Source organism: Salmo trutta, chromosome 24 (genome assembly GCF_901001165.1).
Source record: "Salmo trutta chromosome 24, fSalTru1.1, whole genome shotgun sequence".
NCBI classification, from domain to species: domain Eukaryota; kingdom Metazoa; phylum Chordata; class Actinopteri; order Salmoniformes; family Salmonidae; genus Salmo; species Salmo trutta.
The window spans coordinates 14,428,768-14,434,486 of record NC_042980.1 but is presented as its reverse complement, the minus strand read 5'-3'; the positions used below and the strand labels follow the sequence as shown (position 1 = coordinate 14,434,486).

General features: G+C 41.9%; 1 pseudogene; it reads left to right on the top strand.

Annotated features, from left to right (window-relative positions):
• The first annotated feature begins 2,415 nt into the window (after positions 1-2,415).
• On the top strand, positions 2,416-4,500 carry LOC115161484 (methyltransferase-like protein 8; annotated as a pseudogene).
• The last annotated feature ends 1,219 nt before the right edge of the window (positions 4,501-5,719 follow it).

Below are 5,719 nucleotides of genomic sequence, written 5' to 3'. Positions count from 1 at the left end.
CCAGGAATTTCCACCGTTTATTTTGGCAGATCCGAAAAAACACAACGACACATACAGGGGAGAAATCTCAACTCCGTAATGCCTACAAGCAAAATATCCACGGTAACACATACCGTACAAACAACTAACACCCGTGGTGCAGGCACGCACCCCTTACATGTTGCCTACAGCAAAATAATCCCGGGCACAGCCTAACCTGTTACGGGGAAATATAAAGCCACCGAAATCAACAAAACAAGACACAGGTGTGTAAAACCAGACAGAACTAAATGAAAAGGAAAATGGGATCGGTGGCAGCTAGTAGGCCGGCGACGACGACCGCCGAGCACCGCCCGAGCAGGGAGAGGAGCCACCTTCGGTGGAAGTCGTGACAAAACAAGAATGTATGTAGTATGTATGAAGTATGTAGCTAGCTAGTGCTAGTTAATTAATTTGTTGTTCTCCCATCACTGCCTGCTGCAGCGTTCTCTCAACACCAATGACTGTGCTCAACACACACACACCCCTCTGGCCTTCCCTCCCCACTGATTCACTGACTGATATATATAATTATATTTTAATTTCACTGTGACCTGCTACTGCTGACTATCAGGCAGTGAGTGAGTCAGTGAATAGTGGGGAGGGAAGGCCAGAGGGGTGTGTGTGTGTTGAGCACAGTCATTGGTGTATATATATATTTATTATTATTTATTTATTTATTTATTTATTTTCATGCCATGTCAGCTGTGGTGCAATATAGAAGTAGCCCAAAAACCTGCAACCCGCGACCAATTTTTATATATTATTTCACCTTTATTTAACCAGGTAGGCCAGTTGAGAACAAGTTCTCATTTACAACTGCGACCTGGCCAAGATAAAGCAAAGCAGTTCAACAAAAACAACAACACAAAGTTACACATGGGATAAACAAACGTACAGTCAATAACACAATAGAAAAATCTATATACAGTGTGTGCAAATGTAGTAAGATTAGGGAGGTAAGGCAATAAATAGGCCATAGTGGCGAACTAATTACAATTTGGCATTAACACTGGAGTGATAGATGTGCAGATGATGATGTGCAAGTAGGGATACTGGTGTGCAAAAGAGCAAAAATACATAACAATATGGGGATGAGGTAGTTGAGTGGGCTATTTATAGATGGGCTGTGTACAGGTGCCGTGATCGGTAAGCTGCTCTGACAGCTGATGCTTAAAGTTAGTGAGGGAGATATAAGTCTCCAACTTCAGTAATTTTTGCAATTCGTTCCAGTCATTGGCAGCACAGAACTGGAAGGAAGTGCGGCCATAGAGGTGTTGGCTTTGGGGACGACCAGTGAAATATACCAGCTGGAGCGCGTGCTACGGGTTGGTGTTGCTATGCTGACCAGTGAGCTGAGATAAGGCGGGGCTTTACCTAGCAAAGACTTATAGATGACCTGGAGCCAGTGGGTTTGGCGGCGAATATGAAGCGAGGGCCAGCCAACGAGAGCGTACAGGTTGCAGTGGTGGGTAGTATGTGGGGCTTTGGTGACAAAACGGATGGCACTGTGATAGACTGCATTCATTTTGCTGAGTAGAGTGTAGATGATATCGCCAAAGTCAAGGATCGGTAGGATAGTCAGTTTTACGAGGGTATGTTTAGCAGCATGAGTGAAGGAGGCTTTGTTTTGCGAAATAGGAAGCCGATTCTAGATTTAATTTTGGATTGGAGATGCTTAATGTGAGTCTGGAAGGAGAGTTTACAGTCTAACCAGACACCTAAGTATTTGTAGTTGTCCACATATTCTAAGTCAGAACCATCCAGAGTAGTGATGCTAGTCAGGCGGGCAGGTGCGGGCAGAGACCGGTTGAAGAGCATGCATTTAGTTTTACTAGCATTTAAGAGCAGTTGGAGGCCACAGAAGGAGTGTTGTATGGCATTGAAGCTCGTTTGGAGGTTTGTTAACACAGTGTCTAAAGAAGGTCCAGAAGCCAATAAGAATACGGTGATGGACAGAGTCGAAAGCCTTGGCCAGGTCGATGAAGACGACTGCACAGTACTGTCTTTTATCGATGGCAGTTATGATATTGTTTAGGACCTTGAGCATGGCTGAGGTGCACCCATGACCAGCTCGGAAACCAGATTTCATAGCGGAGAAGGTACGGTGGGATTCAAAATGGTTGGTGATCTGTTTGTTAACTTGGCTTTCGAAGACTCTAGAAAGACAGGGCAGGATAGATATGGGTCTGTAACAGTTTAGGTCTTGAGTGTCTCCCCTTTGAAGAGGGGGATGACTGCGGCAGCTTTCCAATCTTTAGGGATCTCAGACGATACGAAAGAGAGGTTGAACAGGCTAATAATAGGGGTTGCAACAATTACGGCGGATACATTTTCAACAGCAACGTAATTTTCAAAGTAGCCCAATTTTTCAGGAAAACTGTGGACATGGCAACGATGGATGGCACTTTTTACGAATGTGGCCATGTGTAGGTTGTCTAGTATATCATGGGCAGGATAGCCTCTAACAATGGGAATTCCAAAACACCTATAATGTATCATGGGTAAATTGTGACTGACTGACTGATCTACAAATAATAATGAGTAGTTATTTATGATGCAAGGTCCTTTGTAGATCAATAAGTCAGAGGTCGCCTTCACTGTCGGCTGCAATGTCAAACAAACCCAAAGTGTCACTTGCTACATCATCATGATGATGTGGCTGGTGACACTTTACTTCTCGAAAGTCCAATATCTTGAAAACTTGACTGCTGGCATGCAAAACATTTTGGGACTGTTACCCAAACTGTATGTTGTGGCGTATTTGCATTTAGACAACCATTCAAATTTTGGTGGTTTCTTGCCTGGTTTCCCAATCCATAGGCTAAATGAGAGGATCACGACACCCTCCCTAGCCTCAGTGGCTATGGGTTGGGACAGGGTTCCATGCAGACTAAACAGCAGAGGGGGATGACCCCCCTGCTCCTTTGGGACTTCTGTCAGCATAACGTGATATGTGTTTGCACATCTATTATTTTCATTCAGTGCTTTTTTCAATGTGAAGTCTAAAGTTGATAATATACTGTGTCAAATGGCACAGCAGTGTATTTTGGATCAAGCATACATTCATGTTAAAAACATTCATGTTAAAAATGTTAAGGACCATGTGAAATGGTCTGAGGAAGAAAAAGAAAAAGCTAGACAAAAGCCAGACGAGAATACGCATTCTATTACAAGAGCAAAGTAACCCTTTTCTAAACGTTCCTAGCAAATTCTGTTCTTCATTTTGATTGTATGAAAACGAATAATTATGTAGTTTTTGTTCTTCATCCCCCTGTAGTTTTTGTTCTTCATACCCACTCAGGCAAATATGACATAGACGCCTGTAAATACTGGGAAAGCTTTTATGAGATGCACCAGGACAAGTTCTTTAAAGATCGCAAGTGGCTGTTCTTGGAGTTCCGTGAGCTTCTTTCTTTAGGGCCAGAGAGCAGTGCTACTGAGGAGAGACAGTGTGGGCTGCGGGCCCCATGCCCAGAGCCTGGTGTGTCCGGCAGGGACACGGAGATGGGGCAGCAACGGTAGCATGCACCCACCAGCACATAGATCCACAGACAAGTGATTGCCAGCAGTCCTGTAACCAAGATGGGAGAGACACTGCAGTGGCTGCAATGCAGACCAGCTCTTTCCCAGGTGAACATGCAACTTTCAGGATCTTATAGACATTTTCATCTTGCTTTTATCCCTCATCCACTACACAGTTCAAATATTATGTAGTTAGAATAAATGGCAAGACGAATGAACTCTTGTAAATTGTGTTGATTTCACTGGCTCAGTAGGAGTCAAGTTTCTATTTTGACAGAATGTTATTTGTCGTATGTTGTATGTGTGGCTGGTAACCGTGTGTTTCCTATTGTCAGCTCTATTAAGTACAACATTATACATTATACATATTTTATCCAGTCTAAATTAGTATTTTATACACTGATCAGAAACATGTATTGATGCATGATGTCAAACTGAGTCTGTGGGGTTAAATGGTTTACTTGTCTTACTCATTTTAGAATAAGGTTGTCTTTGTTGATGGCAAATGTTTTGATATTTGCTTTGTTATGCAGACAACCTGTGCTAAAGCATGATGTCATCTTACATAGAATATTTTGTCCAGAGGGCTTGGCAAGCCTAGGGGAGGAAAATAATGAGGAGGAAGTGTTTAACCTTGACCTGCATGAATAATCCTATGAATGACTCTTGAATTATATGGAGTGCATGTTATCTGATAGCAAATATATTAGTCCCTCAGTCTACCTGCCTGGTGTGTGATTAAGAGCAATTTGATCAGTAAATATTTACCGACTACTACAGGTAAGTCACTGAATGCCAATCGATTAAATCTACCTGTCATTATACAATTAAATCTTATATCCCTACTCCATTTTGATTTGGTGTTTGTGAAAATGATATGAAATTAACCTGACAAGTTCCCTCTCTGTGTTGCTGTCTTGCAGAGACAGGGGCATTCTCATACTGCAGGAACGTTAGCCTCACGCTGTCTGTAATGAATACTCAGGGAGAAAAAAGGTGTAGATTCATTCACGCGCAGAGGCCGGCAGGGGTTTATTTCGCCTTTGCAGAAGGCAGGAATCGTGGTCACAGGCAGGCAATGGTCATACACAGGTAGGCAAACAGGCAGGTGAATCAAAACTAGGACTGAAGGTTATAGCTGGTTCTCACAAACGAGCTAGGAAAAGGCTTAGTAGAGTCAAAACGAACGATACCTAAAAAGGCACAAACAGAATGAACTGAACTAAATAAGGAGCTGATGAGACCAGTTGAGTAACTAACAACAGGTGAAATCAATAAACAAAAATGAAAGATGGGGCTACGTTCAAGAACACAAAGAAACAGAACACAAGGTTGACTAAGAAAATAAATACAGAGCCTTTCAATCGGTTTGTAATGACAAACAGGCGTTTTTCACATATTTGTGATTATCCTTCTCTACTCAAAATGTCTGCTATCACACCTTTCTTGCTTTGATGCCTGGTGGACATTTGATGCTCTTGGAATGGACAGTCTTTTATCCCTTGCAATGGACTGTCTTTTATCAAATGGCCATGATCAGCAGTCCAGGCATTATTGTACAGAATCCTTCACTGCAAAACAGCGCTGAGAGATGCAGAACAGAGCAATCTACCCGGAACAGACTGTGTGCCCTCATTAGAGGTTGTTACATTTATCCTTATCTGTTGCCAGTTGCTTTGCAATTTATGGGTGCAATTCTTTCCAAGACTATTTAAGAGCTTAACATGATGTTGCTCAATTAATGCAATCTACTCATGAAACACTAGGAAACGGCTAGTTTGTTCACATTGCTAATTCTATTGCCGGTTGAGTAACTACCTCATAATAGCTAAATTATCTCATTCTTTCAGACTATACTGTAATGTACTGGTGTATTTACGGGTGCCTTCAGTTATATGCACCTTTTAGTGGTGATTTAGTCTGTCTTGCCACTACAGAGTCATTTTTTGGGGGGAGTAGTTCAGTTTCCATAGCAACTCCTCTTGAGACTTGCAGTAAAATGATCTGTCTGCAGGTTTTGAAGAGCACTTTTAACCTCAGAATGGTAATGCCTTTTTCAGCTACTGTAAGAAATAAGTGAATAATAGTTTTTTATTCAAAATTGCTTACATTAAACATGACTGTTTTTCTTCTAAGGATGAAAATAATTACATTCTCACATAATGCCTAATCTGTG